This window comes from Oncorhynchus keta, chromosome 23, assembly GCF_023373465.1.
Source record: "Oncorhynchus keta strain PuntledgeMale-10-30-2019 chromosome 23, Oket_V2, whole genome shotgun sequence".
Lineage (NCBI taxonomy): Eukaryota > Metazoa > Chordata > Actinopteri > Salmoniformes > Salmonidae > Oncorhynchus > Oncorhynchus keta.
The window spans coordinates 43273065-43292410 of record NC_068443.1 but is presented as its reverse complement, the minus strand read 5'-3'; the positions used below and the strand labels follow the sequence as shown (position 1 = coordinate 43292410).

At 43.7% G+C, this 19346-nt stretch overlaps 1 protein-coding gene across 1 annotated transcript in view; it reads left to right on the top strand.

Annotated features, from left to right (window-relative positions):
* LOC118402460 (protein disulfide-isomerase TMX3) overlaps positions 1 to 18878 on the top strand; it is a 435969-nt gene extending 417091 nt beyond the window's left edge. Inside the window, exon 17 of the transcript XR_008077514.1 lies at positions 18866 to 18878. The gene's annotated coding sequence lies outside the window, so the exon portion shown is untranslated. The remainder of the gene's footprint in view (positions 1 to 18865) is intronic.
* Positions 18879 to 19346: the final 468 nt, after the last annotated feature.

Sequence of the window (19346 nt, the reverse complement as noted above, 5' to 3'; positions counted from 1 at the left end):
TCCTGCCCCACTGGACGGGGCCACACGAGATTGTGGTGAAGCTATCACCTGTAGCTTACCAGATCAGAATCAGCAAAGGTCGACCAAACGCCACATTAAAGTGGGTCCACCGGAACCAAATCAAGTTGTACACTCCCCCCATGGGAATAGAAGGGGTGCTAGCCAGCATCAAATAAATAAACACCTAGCAACATCAGAGGTACTATGAAAATTCTTAAGTACCCTCAGCTGATCCCTTCCAGGAGATCAGTACGTTGCACCTAACATCTCTTATTTGCTTCCCAGCTACCAGATATACATCTGTTGCCACTATTGATATCGTCCTGCGCTGTACTGTTTCAAAATAAGAAAACCAGAAAACGAATAACTTAAATAATCCAAACAATCTCTGATTATGCGTTTCTGTAGGATGGAGTTCCTTTGACTGATCTTGACACTCTGCGCCAAAACCAAAACTGGTTGGTCAAAACCAACCCAGCAGACGTAATCACGAACGGATCCCCTACGGGAATCGTTCTCCGCGACGACCCAGGACTCCTCATAACTAACTGCAGAGTACACACGCAGAGGGTGTATGTCCGCCTAGATGCAGAGGATGTGTACCGCCAACACATTCCACCTGCGGCACATTTGAGTTGGGCCAGGGCCGACTGGACCAGCCAGGCAATTAAGCACACCCAGCTACACACTGCCCATATGTTGACCAAACGCCAAAAGTTCACAGTAACCCATTCAGAACTAGTAGAGCCCAGGTGAGAGAAACGATTTGTCAGGGCGCTACTATCGATAGGGGCAGCCATAGGGTCACTATTTGCCCTAGGTACCACTGCCGTCAACGCAGTCAGTCTAGCCACAGTCAAGAGGAATGTTAGGGAGATTACTGAAGAGATGCCACTTATCCAGCAGCAGATGAAGGCACAGGCCCTCAGGTTGCAGGATGTGGGAAAGTCTCTCCAGGACATTATTCTGGTGGTCAACACATACGCTACTCTCCTGAACAAAATCTCCTGTCTGTAGGAAAGCGAGCAGGGGTCATGAACCATGTCCAATTGGTTTGATTGTTACGGGAGGATTTTCTCCGTGAAGTTAGCTCTTCTATGGACCACTTGGCCATGAATAGAATCCCCTCATATCTAGTGCCCCTCTCAATGGTGCACAACATATTGACCTCAGCTACTTCAACCACGATAAGGCCATTACAGTCACATTTGGCCTATAGTCTGGGGTCGGCCATCCAAATACATGTTGATGTTGGTCGTAATGAAGTGGGATTTCTACTGACGCTGCTGTTTGTTGAACTGGAGAATATCTACTAATTCAAAACAGTTCTCAATGTAGGATTTTGGCGCGACAGTACCCACGTAAAGATTGCCACGCTCCCAGTTGTAGCTTACCAGGAAAACAACCCAGATGTCTATCTCACCCCTAACCTGTTAATTAATGTGTACTCTAACCAAAGATGTTCACTACCTCTGTCCTAGCAAACTGTTTGTCAGGGATAACACTGAGTGTCTGCTGTTTGTCAGGGATAACACGAGTGGAGGTGGTAGGGAACCGATGGTTGGTCAACACACTGTTCGCGTCCACCACTATGACTTATGAACACCATGACTCCATCACCCAATTGAACCTCCTCAACCAGACTGTTTTTGTTAACTTCTTAAGGTATAGGGGGTAGCATTTTCACTTTTGGATAAATAGCGCGCCCAATTTCAACTTCCTGCTACTCATGCCAGGAATATAAGACATGCATATTATTAGTAGATTTGGATAGAAAACACTGAAGTTTCTAAAACTGTTTGAATCATGTCTGTGAGTATAACAGAACTTATGTAGCAGGCAAAACCCCCGAGGAGCCAACGTTCAGAATTCTTCTTTTTTAGGTCTCTGTCTGTTCACTGAGTTCTCATTGGCAAACGATATTACTTAGGAACTTGTTTTCAGTTCCTACCACTTCCACTGGATGTCCCCAGTCTTTGGAATTTGGTTGAGGTTATTCATTTGTGCAAAGAAGAAGTAGGGCCCTCCTGGAAAAGGGTAACGCTGTTAACGCTATTGAAAACCGATAGACCCGTCTTCAATTTGATTATTAAAGTTTAAAAATACCTAAAGTTGTATTACAAAAGTAGTTTGAAATATTTTGGCAAAGTTTATAGGCAACCTTTGAAATATTTTGTTGTGACGTTGCGCATTTTGGAAGCTGTTTTTTTTCTGGATCAAACGCGCTAAATAAATTGACATTTTGGATATATATGGACGGAATTATTCGAACAAAAAGCCCAATTGTGATGTTTATGATGTTTATGGGACATATTGGAGTGCCAACAAAAGAAGCTTGTCAAAGGTAAGGCACCTCTGGATTATTGACCTGAGCCTGCCTGCCATCCAGTACCGTTGCCCCACCTCTGGTTTACTGACCCCTGCCTGCATTGACCTGTCTATTGCCCCACCTCTGGTTTACTGACCCCTGCCTGCATTGACCTGTCTATTGCCCCACCTCTGGTTTACTGACCCCTGCCTGCCTTGACTTGTCTATTGCCCCACCTCTGGTTTACTGACCCCTGCCTGCATTGACTTGTCTATTGCCCCACCTCTGGTTTACTGACCCCTGCCTGCATTGACCTGTCTATTGCCCCACCTCTGGTTTACTGACCCCTGCCTGCATTGACCTGCCTATTGCCCCACCTCTGGTTTACTGACCCCTGCCTGCATTGACCTGCCTATTGCCCCACCTCTGGTTTACTGACCCCTGCCTGCATTGACCTGCCTATTGCCCCACCTCTGGTTTACTGACCCCTGCCTGCATTGACCTGCCTATTGCCCCACCTCTGGTTTACTGACCCCTGCCTGCATTGACCTGCCTATTGCCCCACCTCTGGTTTACTGACCCCTGCCTGCATTGACCTGTCTATTGCCCCACCTCCGGTTTACTGACCCCTGCCTGCATTGACCTGTCTATTGCCCCTGTTGGATTATTAAACCATTGTTCATTTGACGTTGTCTGCATCTGGGTCTTACCTTCATACCTGATTGTTTTCTTGGTAGCCTATTGATTTTTTTTCTTGTAAATTGAACTGTATGTATTGGAAACCTGTTTATGGAAGGCTGGCATTGCTTAATAAATTATGTTGGTAAAATTTGAATCACAGAATTGTATTGTGCCATATCGCAATGTGTTGCTGAACTCATGGGCGAGCAGCATGATTGCCCATGTTTAAAGCAGGCCTGTATAGGCCTATTTATTTGGCAAGGCAGCTGTGCATGGCTGCATCTCACTGTAGGCTATGTTTTAGTTATTTGGATCTCCATTCGCCTTTTGTTTACTGTGTTTATTTACTGTTAATGTAATTAGAGTTCAGCATGCCTTTTTACTATCTTATATTTAGCTTAGTAGTCCTACTACTTGGTACTGGCATTTTGTTCTGTTCGCATAAGCAGTTGTGATGGTATTCTAAGCCAAACTGCTATTCAGTATTTTTGTTTGCATGCATTAATAGCTAGTGTAATGAACACGAGGGGAGACAGAGAGCTGGTTTCAAGCGCAGGAAGCAGCAGGTGTTTATTGCAAAGGACCACAGGAGGAGGCAGGTAGCTGGGTCCAGGGGCAGGCAGAAGGTCATACACAGGGGGTCCAAAAGGGCAACAGCACAGGCAGGGGAAAGGGTAGTAAAGTTGTCCGGGAGATCAGGCAATAGATAGATAACAGGAAATCCGATAGGCTAAAGTACAGGCAGGGAATAGGCAAAAGGCGTCGTTAGTTTTTTCCTGCCTCACCATCATACACGGGAGGAGTAAATCCCGGGAGAAAAAAGTGCTCCGAAAGACGTATCACAAATACAATACCTCACAGTGATGGGGTGTAAAGAACTGAACTAAATAGTGTGTGATAATGACATACAGGTGTGTGAACAGGTGATTGTGATCAGGAGAGTAAGCTCCGTTCAGAGAATGTACGTGTTTGAGAGTGTGAGCTGGAAAGTGAGCTGCTTTCAGGGGCTCTGTGTTTAAGGGTGTGAGTTGGAAGCAGACATTACAGCTAGGCGCTACTTTCAGCATTTAGTTTGCATTAGTTTGGAAAGACAGCTGTGTTTACGACTGCATTCACATAGGGCAATTCACCTATTACAATTCACCTTGTAGCATATATTCATTACCAAAATGACCTAGCTATAGAGGGGACTCTACATTCTGCTGATACGGCACTGCAGAGATAGGCTACAGATTTCAAAGGCACTCAATCATCTCGGATTCTTGGCATTTAAACATTGTTTATTGTGGTATAGTGTGGTTATATAAGAATAATTCAATATAATTGTCACGTTCTGACCATAGTTCTTGTGTGTTTGTCAGGACGTGAGCTGGGTGGGCATTCTATGTTGTGTGTCTAGTTTGTCTATTTCTATGTTTGGCCTGATTTGTTTTGTAGTGTGTTCATGATGAGTCTTATTAAAAAACCATGGACACTTACTACGCTGCGCATTGGTCCTCAGATCCTTCTCGCCTCTCCTCTTCAGACGAAGAGGAGGAAAACCCTTACAATAATTCCATGTAGCCCCCTCGCCGATATCAACTACCCTCGTAGCCACTTTATCTATATTGAGAGTGGTACTAACATTTCCCCAGCTCCATATGTCAGCTTCATACAAACCAAGTTGTAATAAAGCCTTGTTTGTACTAAACTGTTTGGCTGTAAAAACACACTGAGGATTGTAGATTGTGCACTAAAGAGATGAGACAGTTGTACAAAACAACTCTCATGAATTGAGTTAAACCAAACTCAAAGACTTTTATTATTTTAAAATCTTAGCTTCAAGCAATATCACACTGTCTTTGCAACAGGCACCCAGTTCTGCTTTGTGCATCACAAGGTGGTCGGTTAGGTTTAGATAGTGTTGGCGTAGTCATTAGAGGTGTCTAGCTCCTATCGACCCGCTGATGATGTTGACTGTGTGAACGAGGCATTGTGTGAACGAGGCACTCATCTCAAAATATACCCCAATCAACAGTAAAAGCCACCAACCCCATGTTGCACTTTGTTCTGCCAATTGATCTGAGGGCAGACATCCAGTTGTTACCATGTATGAATGCTGAGCAGATGCTGCTTTAAAGTTAGACAGGAATCAGCGAGATCCCGGGGACAGCAAGGCATTTAAACTTGCTCCACTAGTAAGATGTAATTTGTAAAGCAAATCAAATATTTTGGTCAGTTATAGTACAAATCCAGGCTGTATCACATCCGGCCGTGATTGGGAGTCCCATAGGGCGGCACACAATTGGCCCAGTGCCGTCCGGGTTTAGTTGGGGTAGGCTGTCATTGTAGATAAGAATTTGTTCTTAACTGACTTGCCCAGTTAAATAAAGGTTAACTGTGTAAAAACAAATGTAAATATAGTAAATGAAGGGGATAGGTAAACAATTAGATAATTAACACATCCCTAATATTAAAGGTACAATCTGATATATTTACAGCTGTTCAATTGTAATTTCAATGAATGATATAGCCATTGATTGTTGAAGAATAATATAAATGTCTTAGTGTAACGGATGTGAAACGGCTAGCTTAGTTAGCGGTGTGCGCTAAATAGCGTTTCAATCGGTTACGTCACTTGCTCTGAAACCTTGAAGTACTAGTTCCCCTTGCTCTGCAAGGGCCGCGGCTTTTGTGGAGCGATGGGTAACGATGCTTCGAGGGTGACTTGTCGTTGTGTGCAGAAGGTCCCTGGTTCGCGCCCGGGTATGGGCGAGGGGACGGTTTAAAAGTATACTGTTACATTAATACAACAGTCTTACCCCATCATATCCCAAAAACCCATGCAGGATTCAACCTCACAACCCTAGTGTTACCGTCATCATGTTCTAACTAACACACTGAGCCATTGCATCTCTTGTTGAGTGGAGTTAACACTGTATATCAGATGGGGGGCTACCTGAAAGGTCACATAATCACCTTAACACACCCCAGTCAGAATTCCCAGTATAAATAAATGGTGGTGGTCTCCCAGTATATCATCATCCAACCCTAATTTTGGGTATTGAACCTCCTCACCTAACAATTACAATATTGGGGGATCCCAGGCGTAGTGTTGGACACTACATCATTTTAATTTCTTCCCGCTTTTCCAATGTCGTTTCACCGAAGGGTCGCACCGCCCCAAGGCGTACGAGGTTCGGGGGTATGATTGGGGGAGCAGGGGGTGTGTCTGTGTGTGTGTGTGTGTGGTGGAGGAGTGGGGGGTAGTGCCATGGGATGAGGTTATAATGCACATCAGGCCTAGGCCAGGGGGAAAATGGCATGACATATGTAACAAATAAAGCTCCCCCTTACCTCTATTTCTCTCCACTGCTCAGAATACCAATAAGGCTGAAAACCAACTCATATAGCAAGTGGATGCAGTGCTGTCGAAATCGCCCCTGGCTCCAGCAACACTCGGCAACAACCTCACAGTGGATTAATTGCCAGTCCAGCAGGAAGTTTATAAACGGTATCAGGAAGAAGCCGTATTTGTCATATGTTAAACAAACCATCCAACTGCTTATGCGAACAGAACAAAATGCCAGGACGCAACAGGAGAACCTGTTCGGGTTGCTGGTGGGGAGTGGGATTCCCTGAGGGAGAAATGTGGTGTGACTATACCAAGCATTATGTATTTTCGAGGTATCATTTTGTGAAAAATGCTATTTTAACCTGTTACTCCTACCCCCTACTTTTTCGAACATTCTGTTAAAAATCGCGCAACATTTCAGCGCCCTGCTGCTCATGCCAGGAATATAGTATATGCATATGATTAGTATGTGTGGATAGAAAACACTCAGACATTTATAAAACTAAATCACGGCTGTGACTATAACAGAACGTGCGTTTCATCGAAAAGTGCAGGAAAATCCCATCACTGAAAATGGAAAAATATATCCATGCGTGACTTGAACCCATTGATAAAGGTGAACCACATTTAATGGGGCTGAGGTTGCAATACCTACAGCTTCCACACGTTGTCTAGAGTCTTGTCATTTGCCTACTATTTGTTTCTTGGTCAAACAGACGCAAGGCAGCGCATTTCTTCCGGTCTCCGACCGGATATTTTGGTTGAGGTTTCGCCTCGTGATCAATTTGATTGCTTATTAATGTGTACTAATACCTAAAGTTGCATTACAAAAGTATTTCGAAGTGTTTTGTGAAAGTTTATCGTCAACTTTTTTAATTTAAAAAAACGACGTTACGTTATAATACGCTATTTTTTTTCGTTTATCACACAGTCTTCATAGATCGATATCTAGGCTATATATGGACCAATTTAATTGAGAAAAAAAATACCCAATAGTGATTATGGGACATCTAGGAGTGCCAACAAAGAAGATGGTCAAAGGTAATGAATGTTTTATATTTTATTTGTGCGGTTTGTGTAGCGACGTCTATGCTAATTATTTTGTTTACGTCCCCTGCGGGTCTTTTGGGGTGTTACATGCTATCAGATAATAGCTTCTCATGCTTTCGCCGAAAAGCATTTTAAAAATCTGACTTGTTGCCTGGATTCACAACGAGTCTAGCTTTAATTCAATACCCTGCATGTGTATTTTAATGAACGTTTGAGTTTTAACTAGTACTATTAGAATTTAGCGTAGCGCATTTGCATTTCCAGATGTCTAGATGGGACGCCTGCGTGTCAGGTAGGAGCAAGAGGTTAAAGGCAATGACGCACTGTTATTAGGGGTAAAGATGGGTCAAGACACTGGGGCACTTAGGCAGAAGACGCAATTGCCCCAGGCCTCAAATCATCAAGGGGCATCTTGAGCTGGGCATAAAAATTACAATAATATCTATACATTAGGCCCCCTCATGCTGCACTTGAGGCATAAGAGTAAAACAAAAATCCCCATCAAAATCTATTTAAGCTAGAGATACAGTATCTTTTTATCGGCGGGCTGTATCTCAATCCACCCACAGTTGGCTTCCACCCAGGATATTGGGTGGAGGCCGGCTAGTGATGGCTATTTAACAGTCTGATGGCCTTGAGATAAAAGCTGTTTTTCAGTCTCTTGGTTCCAGCTTTGATGCACCTGTACTGACCAAGCCTTCTGGATGATAATGGGATGAACAGGCCGTGGCTCGGGTGACTGATGTCCATGATGATCTTCTTGGTATTCCTGTGACACAGAGTTCTGTAGATGTCCTGGAGGGCAGACAGTGTGCTAATCACGCCGACCACTGTGTTGTCTGTGAACTTGATGAATGAGTTGGAGGCGTGCGTGGCCACGCAGTCATGGGCGAACAGGGAGTACAGGAGGGGGCTGAGCACAAACCCTTATGGGGCCTCTGTGTTGAGGATAAGCGTAGTCATGGTGTTGTTTCCTACCTTCACTATCTGAGGAGGCCAGTCAGAAAGTCCAACACCAAGTTGCACAGGGCGGGTTTCAGACCCAGGGTCCCGATGTTAATGATGAGCTCGGAGGGTACTATGGTGTTGAAGGCTGAGCGGTAGTCAATGAACAGCATTCTTAGATAGGTATTCCTTTTGTCCAGATGGGGTAGAGTAGTGTGCAGTGCGATGGTGATTGTATCATCCGTGGATTTATTGGGGTAAGTGCTAAGGGGCGATAGTCATTTAGTTCAGTTTCCTTCGTTTTCTCGGGTACAGGAACAATGGTGGACATCTTGAAGCAAGTGGGGACAACAGATTGGGATAGGGAGAGATTGAATATGTCCGTAAAAACTCTAGCCAGCTGGTCTGCGTGTGCTCTGAGGACCCGGCTAGGGATGTCGTCTGGGCCGACAGCCTTGCGAGGGTTAGTACACTAAAATGTCTTACTCACGTCAGCCACGGAGAACAAGAGCTCACAGTCCTCGGGAGTGGCCAGCGTCAGTGGCACTGTGTTATCCTCAAAGTGGCCGAAGAAGATGTTTAGCTTGCAAGACGTTGTGTCCGCGACGTGGCTGGTTTTCCCTGTTTTGCTTGCTTAGATGCGGTGAGATAGTTTAAGCCACTTGCGAATTAAAGAAAAGTTGGCAGGTACAGAGTGCACTGTTCGCATGCTGGAATATTTTGGATGAACGTGTAAAGGTAACCTATTTTCTGAAATGATTTGTTTGAGAATCAGATGAAAATATTACGACTGGTTATATTCGTAATACATTTTTACAGTTAAATTACAGTTAAATTACATGACTTTAGTATAAATCCCATTAAAAAAGACTGACCTCTGCCTCGTACCGCCCCTGGGTAAAGAGCCACCTGGTTTCTTCTGGTACATGAAGAAAGTAAGTATACTCAACACATGAGGAAATGCAAATATTATGGAGTAGAGAATGAAAATCCAAAGATCGCAATCACGAGTTTGTTCAAATAAAATGTGTCAAACACGATTGAGTACACAACATTTCCTCAACCTACATGTACCATTATTTATAGAGATAGGTTTCAGTCCAGACTATGTAGAGGAAATGATGTGATCCAAGTGTGAAAGGTAAAGTGGTAATCTTCACAGGATTCAATAGAATAACTCTCATTCTCATGGCCCTTCAAAATCACCAGCTACCCAAGTGAGGGGAATTGTTTTTATTGTGAGTGAGTGTTCTTTTTTTATTTTATTTGTTGTAAACTTTTGTCCTTAATTATGATATCAACACCTATGTCATTGATTTTCTTTGACATTACTGGGTGAGATATAATGTTCATTAACTGTTGGCTACTTCCATATCTGGTTAATCAATTTCAAGATGGCAGCTTTAGAGTGTTCTGAAAATGATGATTAGAACATGGCCATGTGAGGTTACCAAAATCAAAACCAAGCGCCAATAAAGGAAGGAGAATTAAGAGGTAACAATGAAAGTAGATGATAAAATGATATGAATCACTGTGAATTAGAATAAAGCTATGAGGGTATGGTTCTCCAAGGTGGGTGGGGTGGTTTAAAAACCAACAGTATAGCATCATCCTCATAAAATGTCCACTATGATAGCATAATCAACACACTCAGACACATTTTATGTCACCACAACTTTGACTCTCCAAACTTTCTTTTGTGCCCCAAGAAAAAAGGGGTCCATCCCCTCTCACTTACTCTTTCTTATAGAATGGCACGGACATTGAGATAACAAGATAAAAATGCTAATGTGGCAAATCATTTTTTAATGAGCGATGGATTTAGCAGGGAGCACTGGAGACCCGGAGGGGGAGCTATTACGATTTGCCACAGAATATCTACACTAACTTCATTACAGGGAGAATTGATTTGGGAGAATAATAAAATGCTAATCCCATGCATAGGGCCAGATTCAGACTAGAAAATGTACACCTTTTCTACCCATGCATTTCCTACCTGTCACACGCTGATCTGTTTCACCTGTCTCTGTGCTTGTCTCCACCCCCTCCAGGTGTCACCCATCTTCCCCATTATCCCCTGTGTACTTATACCTGTGTTCTCCTTTTGTCTGTTGCCAGTTTGTTTTGTTCATCAAACCTACCAAGGGTTTTCCCCTTATCCTGTCCACTTGTCAGTAGTTGGTATTCAGACTTACCTTATGCATAATGGGCTTAGCAGGTGTGGTCCCCTTGCGCATGCTGAATAAATGGAATTCAACTGCTGAAAACCCTCCCACTTGCTAGCCAACAGATTATCTTATGGAGTTTTTATTCAATAGGGTTTTCATATAGAGAATGAAAGAGGCAAGTAGTAGTAGGCAAAAGGCCATTTTAGTATAGTCAGCGTCATTGAGCGCTTCCACCATTTTAATATAGTCAACTGGGTGAGACTTCTAACTTCATTGGCTGATCATGTTCAACTGGGTCATCAGGAGGGATTAGCCAATCGTGAAGAAGAAAATTAACTACTTCAAAATGGAGCCTCAATGGCGCTGCCCATGCTGTCACAGCTGCTATAATGGCACAGATACAAAGAGTCCTCTATCTATCTCGATGGGTTTTTGGCACATTTCTCGTAAGACTAACAAGAATTTATGGAAATAACAGTTCAGAAAAAAAGGTAATGAATGTTTTATATTTTATTTCTGCGTTTTGTGTAGCGCCGGCTATGCTAATTATTTTGTTTACGTCCCCTTCAGGTATTTCGGGGTGTTGCATGCTATCAGATAATAGCTTCTCATGCTTTCGCCGAAAGGCATTTTAAAAATCTGACTTGTTGGCCGGATTCACAACGAGTGTAGCTTTAATTCAGTACCCTGCATGTGTGTTTTAATGAACGTTTGAGTTTTAACGAGTGCTATTAGCATTTAGCGTAGTGCATTTGCATTTCAAGATGGCTAGATGGCACGCCTGCGTGTCGGGTGGGCTTAAGAGGTTAACAAATGCTGATAAAACTCAAAAAACTAAAATGTACAAAATAACAAAAGTAGGTACAAAACCCGTCGCACACCAACATAATACATGCACATCACATACAATCAAACAATCTCCAACAAGGACATGACAGGAAACCGAGGGTTAAATACACAACATGTAATGAATGGGATTGAACCAGGTGTGATGGATGACAAGACAAAACCAATGGAAAATGGATCAGTGATGGCTAGAAGGACAGTACCCGCCCCCTGGAGCCGCGTGTCGGCACCGACCTCGGAGACGACCTGGAGGGCAAAGGCACAGGGTGATCTGGATGAAGACGGTGGAAATCTAATAGTATGGAAGGATCCAACACGTCCTCCACCGGAACCCATCATCTCTCCTCCGGACCATACCCCTCCCAGTCCACGAGGTACTGAAGGCCCCTCGCCCGACGTCTCTAATCCAGTATGGAACAGAGTACGCCGGGGCCCCCTCGATGTCCAGAGGGGGTGGAAGAACCTCCCTCACCTCAGACTCCTGGAGTGGGCTAGCCACTGCGTGCTGAAGGTGGACAAGGGCGGTGTCCCATGTTTCTTCCGAACCAGTCGTCCACCGCAGGAGCCTTGGTCTGACTCTGATGCCAAGGAGCCAGAACCGGCTGATACCCCAATACACACGGAAAGGGAGAAAGGTTAGTGGAGGAGTAGCGGAGCGAGTACTGGGCCATCTCTTCCCAGGGCACGAATGCCGCCCACTCCCCCGGCCGGTCCTGGCAATAAGACCTCAGAAAACTACCCACATCCTGGTTAATTCTCCCCACCTCCCCGTTACTCTGAAACCTGAGGTAAGGCTGACCGAGACCCCCAGACGTTCCATGAACGCCTTCCAGACCCTTGATGTGAACTGGGGACCCTGATCAGACACTATATCCTCAGACACCCCATAGTGCCGGGAGACGTGTGTAAACAGGGCCTCTGCAGTTTGTAAGGCCGTAGGGAAACCGGGCAATGGGAGGAGACGACAGACGACAGGACAACAGAAATACGATCCACAACAACCAGGATCGAGGTGTTACCCTGTGAAGGTGGAAGATCGGTTAGGAAATCCACCGACAGGTGCGACCACGGTCGTTGTGGAACGGGTGAGGGTTGTAACTTACCTCTGGACGCGTGTCCAGGAGCCTTGCGCTGGGTGCACACCGAACAGGAGGAAACATACACCCTCATGTCCTTAGCTAAAGTGGGCCACCAGTACTCCCCACTAAGACAGCGCACCGTCCAACCGATCACAGGATGACCAGAGGAGGGTGACGTGTGGGCCCAATAAATCAGCCGGTTGCGGACAGCAGATGGAACGTACAGACGCCCAGCTGGACACTGATGGGGAGCGGGCTCTGCACGTGACGCCCGCTCAATGTCCGGATCTAGCTCCCACACTATCGGCACCACCAAACAAGAGGCAGGGAGTATGGGAGTGGGATCCATGGGTCGCTCCTCTGTGTCATACAGCTGGGACAATGTGTCTGCCGTAACGTTCTGGGAGGCTAGTCTGTAAGAAAGGCTAAACAAAAAACGGGTGAAAAACATGGCCCATCTTGCCTGGCGAGGGTTCAGTCTCCTCACCGCCCGGATGTACTCCAGATTGCGGTGGTCAGTCCAGATGGCCAATGTGCCTTCAGGGCCTTGACGACAGCCAACAACTCCCGGTCCCCCACGTCATAGTTTTGCTCTGCCGGGCTGAGCTTCTTCGAGAAGACGGCGCAAGGGCGGAGCTTCGGTGGCATACCCGAGCCCTGAGAGAGCACAGATCCCTGTCTCGGACGCATCCACTTCCGCTATGAATACTTGGGGACCTTCAATGCTTCAATGTTGCAGAAATGTTTTGGTACACTTCCCCAGATATTTGCCTTTACACAATCCTGTTTCGAAGCTATTCGGAAAATTCCTTCAACCTCATGGCTTGTTTTTTTTCACTGACATGCACTGTCAACAGTGTGACCGGTGTGTGCCTTTCCAAATAATGTCAATCAATTGAATTTAACACAGGTGGACTCCAATCAAGTTGTAGAAACATCTCAAGGATGATCAATGGAAACAGGACGCACCTGAGCTCAGTTTCGAGTCTCATAGAAAAGGGTCTGAATACTTAATAAAAAATAATTACAAACCGTGTTTCACTTTGTCATTATAGGGTATTGTGTGTAGATTGAGGAAAACATTTAATTTCATGAATTTTAGAATAAGGCTGTAACATAACAAAATGTGGAAAAAGGAAAGGGGTCTGAATATTTTCCGAATGCACTAAAGGGGAATGTTGAGAACATTTTGAAGATGCACATAAACATCCTCATTATCTTTTCACAAGATTATTTTCAAAGGATAAAGCTAAGAACACTAACTATATGGAAGAAAATAATGTATACTACAAGAATCAATATCTACCTCTAAAAACACAAACCTATGGAACAATCCTCGATAGCGTTTCAGAATTCACAGATAAATTGTCCCACGTGGAAAACTAAAGGCATATAAATGGTAAATGGTAGGAAATCAAATTAATTCCATGACAGAATTTTGGACTGACCAATATAGACATTTTCAAATACATGCAACTTAAAAGTTTTAAATCATGAAATTCTGACCTTAAATCTTTTGTACATTGGGTGTCCCTATACCGGGACGGTTGAGCTAACATGAACTAATGTGATTAGCATGACAGTTGTAAGTAACAGCAAACTTTCCAGGACATAGACACGTTTTATATTGGCAGAAAGCTTAAATTCTTGTTAATCTTACATTGAAAAAAATGCCATGCTATTACCACGGCAACTGGTTTGATACATTCACCTCTGAAGGAAAATAATGTACTTACATTCAGTAATCTTGCTCTGATTTGTCATCCTGAGGGTCCCAGAGATAAAATGTTGCACAGTTTTGTTTTATCTAATACATTTTATATTCAAATGTAGGAACTGGGTTCTACAGTTTGAACCCCTCCTGTCTGACTCCACACCCACCCACCCGCCTGGGAGTGGAGTGCTATAAAGTCCAACATTTATGGGCAGAGTTAGAAAGTTGGTTGTCAGACGTTTTGCAATGTACGTTCGCTTTTATTCCATCTAACTACATATTTCAAGAGATGGCATATGAGGGTGTGGGGTGGACCATACTTTTCTAGTCAATGATTTTGAAAAAACTTAAACTGGAAATCAAATTATCCTCCATCACTATGACAGAGGATGAATCAAATGTATTATTATTTACAGTGGCTTGCGAAAGTATTCATTTCCTTGGCATTTTTCCTATTTTGTTGCTTTACAACCTGGAATAAAAATTTATTTTCTGGGGGTTTGTATCATTTTATTTACACAACATGCCTACCACTTTTAAGATGTGAAACATTCATGAAAATAGACCCCAAAAAAGCAAACTTGAACTTGCAAAACTGTTCACCCCCTCCCCCAAAGACAATACCCTGTAGAGCAACCCTTTGCAGCAATTACAGCTGCAAGTCTCTTGGGGTATGTCTCTATAAACTTGGCATATCTAGCCACAGGGGTTTCTGCCCATTCTTCAAGGCAAAACTACTCCAGCTCCTTCAAGTTGGATGTGTTCCGCTGGTGTACAGCAATTTAAGTCATACAACAGATATATTCTCAATTTGATTGAGGTCTGGGCTTTTACTAGACCATTCCAAGACATTTAAATGTTCCTCTTAAAACACCCGAGTGTTGCTTTAGCAGTATGCTTAGGATCATTGTCCTGCTGGAAGGTGAACCTCCATCACAGTCTCAAATCTCTGGAAAACTGAAACAGGTTTCCACTCAAGAATTTCCCTGTATTTAGCACCATCCATCATTCCTTCAGTTTGACCAGTTTTCCAGTCCCTGCTGATGAAAAACATCCCCACAGCATGATGCTACCACCACCATGCTTCACTGTGGGGATGGTATTCTCAGGGTGTTTGTGGGTTTGCCAGTTTTCCTTGATGGCCAAAAAGCTCAATTTTAGTCTCACCTGACCAGAGTTCCTTCTTCCATATATTTGGGGAGTCTCCCACATCCCTTTTGGCATGTTTATTTCTTTATTATAGAAGAAGTTACAGGTCTGTGAGAGCGCGAAATCTTGCTCGTTTGTATGTGACCAAATATTTATTTTCCACAATAATTTGCAAATAAATTAATTAAAAATCCTACATTGTGATTTTCTGGATATTTTCTCTCTAATTCTGTCTGTCATAGTTGAATTGTACCTATGATGAAAATTACAGGCCCCTCATCTTTTTAAGTGGGAGAACTTGCACAATTGGTGGCTAACTAAATACTTTTTTGCCCCACTGTAAATATTCCTAGACAATATTCATATTGATGAAAATTACAAGTGAAATATACTGGGACACAACTTAGCCTTTTGTTAATCATCCTGTCATCTCAGATTTTCAAAATAATCTTCACAGCCAAAGCTAGACAAGCATTTGTGTAAGTTTATCAATAGCCTAGCATAGCATTTTGTCCAGCTAGCAGCAGGTAACTTGGTCACGGAAATCAGAAGAGCAATCAAATGTAATCTTTTACCTTTGATGAGCTTCGGATGTTTTCACTCACGAGACTCCCAGTTAGATAGCCAATGTTCATTTTTTCCCAAAATATTATTTTTGTAGGCGAAATAGCTCCGCGTGTTCTTCACGTTTGGCTGAGAAATCGACCGGAAATTACGTTCACGAAAAAATATTCCAAATATAATAATAATAATATCGACAGAAACATGGCAAATGTTGTTTATAATCAATCTTCAAGGTGTTTTTCAAATATCTATTCGATGATATATCCACCGGGACAATTGGTTTTTCAGTAGGACCGAATGGAATAATGGCTACCTCTGTATTTTACGCGAGAATCACTCTGAGAGCCATCAGGTAACCACTTGCGCAATGTAGCCGCTTACGGGTATTCTTCAACATAAATGCGTAAAACTACGTCACAATGCTGTAGACACCTTGGGGAATACGGAGAAAAAGTAATCTGGTTGATAGCCCATTCACTGCTCAATAGGGACGCATTGGAACGCAGAGCTTTCTAAAGATGAGTCACTTCCGGATTGGATTTTTCTCAGGCTTTCGCCTGCAAAATGAGTTATGTTATATTCAGACAATATTTTTACAGTTTTGGAAACTTTAGAGTGTTTTCTATCCTAAGCTGTCAATTATATGCATATTCTAGCATCTTGTCCTGACAAAATATCGCGTTTACTATGGAAACGTTATTTTTCCAAAAATGAAAATACTGCCCCCTAGTCTCAAAAGGTTAAAGAAGAAGTTACAGGTCTGTGAGAGCCAGAAATCTTGCTTGTTTGTAGGTGACCAAACACTTATTTTCCACCATAATTTGTAAATAAATTCATAAAAAATCCTACAGTGTGATTTTCTGGATATTTTCTCTCTAATTCTGTCTGTCATAGTTGAATTGTACCTATGATGAAAATTACAGGCCCCTCATCTTTTTAAGTGGGAGAACTTGCACAATTGGTGGCTGACTAAATACTTTTTTGCCCCACTGTGTATATATATATATATAGAGTACAGGGAACATAAGGTTGAATATAGTATTATAGACCTGCTACATCTGTCTCTATGACAGACCAGCTAGATCTACTGTCTTTATTATATTACAACAGACCAGCTGTATCTACTGTCTCCATTTCACTTCGGCCATTGGGAATCGCTAAATTAATCGTCCTCCAACAATCTCCGTTTCACTTTTCCGATCAATTTCTTCCAAAATTGTGTGTACATCTGGTGTATCCAAGATGGCGTAGCAGTCAGACGTCTTGTCGTGTCGTGTCCCTTGTATATATCGTTTTTTTTAAAGCATATTTTTCTTCGCATATCTTTTAAAACATTTTGCTAAACCTCAACTTCTAAATACTCTCCTGCAACCCGCCTCACCCAATGTAGCTATTTTTTCTAAAGTATTTATATTTACTTCGGATGTGGAACCCCTCAACTGAAGCTAGCCAGCTAACTACCAGCAAACCATTTCTAGCGGTCTTCAGCTAACCGGTCATCAGCTAACCTTTAGCTCGGAAAGCTCTCGTCAGTTCGAACAACGCGACTCTAACCAGAGCATAACGGACCTATTATTTTTTTAGCCCCGGATTCCCACCGCAAACGGAACATTTTCAGCTGGATCTTCACAACTAGCTAACCGCAACCCTGGATGATTACTCCTGGCTAGCGTTTCCACCCACTTAGCTTGAAGCTAGCCCGGCCCGAGCTCCTGTGCTACCACCGAAGCATACTCCTGGGCTACAATATCCGGACCATCGACCGGTCTATCGATGTCACCGCATGAAGAGGCATAAACAGACTCACCCCATTGCGACGCCCCCAAAGGCTAACTTTCCATCCCTTGCTATCTCCTTGCTTGCTAATTCGGCCTGCTAACTGCTACCTTGTTTAGCCCCGGCCTACTAACTGTTAGCTTGTTAGCACAGGCCTGCTAACCGTCTGAATCGCCGCATCCCAAACACTCACTGGACCCATATTTACTTTCAATCTCTTTTCGATTTTTAATTTGTTTATACCTTCCGGTAACCTGCCTCACCCAATGTGATACGGAATCGCCATTATTTTTAAAACACACTCAAGAACCTCCAGAAGCTAACCAGCTAACTAGCTACAAGCTATTTAGTCATTGTTAGCCACTGCTAACTGTTTTTTAACACTCACCATAACACTCACCAGTCCAGCTTCCCTGCCCCATCCACCGCTGCCCCCTGGACACTGATCACTTGGGGCGGCAGCGTAGCCTAGTGGTTAGAGCGTTGGACTAGTAACCGGAAGGTTGCGAGTTCAAAAACCCCGAGCTGACAAGGTACAAATCTGTCGTTCTGCCCCTGAACAGGCAGTTCCCAGGCCATCATTGAAAATAAGAATATGTTCTTAAGTGACTTGCCTGGTTAAATAAAGGTTAAAAAAATATATTAAAAAATTGGCTACATAGCTGATGCATGCTAGACTGTCCATTAATCACGGTACTCCATTCTGCTTGTTTATGTTTTATCTGTCGGCCCCAGCCGCACTCAGGCTCTGTGTGTAGTTAATCCGACCCCCTCTGCCTAGCCTACGCCATTTTACCTGCTGTTGTTGTGCTAGCTGATTAGCTGTTGTTGTCTCACCTACTGTTTTAGCTAGCTCTCCCAATTCAACACCTGTGATTACTGTATGTCTCTCTCAAATGTCAATATGCCTTGTATACTGTTGTTCAGGTTAGTTATCATTGTTTTAGTTTACAATGGAGCCACTAGTTCCACTCTTCATAACCCTGATACCTCCTTTGTCCCACATCCGACACATGTGGTGACCTCACCCATTACAACCAGCATGTCAAGCGATACAACCTCTCTCATCATCACCCAGTGCCTGGGCTTACCTCCGCTGTACCCGCACCCCACCATACCCCTGAATATATTCTACCATGCCCAGAAATCTGCTCCTTTCATTCTCTGTCCCAACGCTCTAGGCGACCAGTTTTGATAGCCTTTAGCCGCACCCTCATACTACTCCTCCTCTGTTCCGCGGGTGATGTGGAGGTAAACCCAGGCCCTGCATGTCCCCAGGCACCCTCATTGGTTGACTTCTGTGATCGAAAAAGCCTTGGTTTCATGCATGTCAACATCAGAAGCCTCCTCCCTAAGTTTGTTTTACTCACTCTGCTAACCCTGATGTCCTTGCCGTGTCTGAATCCTGGCTCAGGAAGGCCACCAAAAATTCTGAGATTTCCATACCCAACTATAACATCTTATGTCAACGTAGAACTGCCAAAGGGGGAGGAGTTGCAGTCTACTGCGGAGATAGCCTGCAAAGTAATGTCATACTTTCCAGGTCCATACCCAAACAGTTCGAACAACTAATCTTGAAACTTACTCTCTCCAGAAATAAGTCTCTCACTGTTGCCGCCTGCTACCGACCCCCTCAGCACCCAGCTGTGCCCTGGACACCATTTGTGAATTGATTGCCCCCATCTAGCTTCAGAGTTTGTTCTGTTAGGTGACCTAAACTGGGATATGCTTA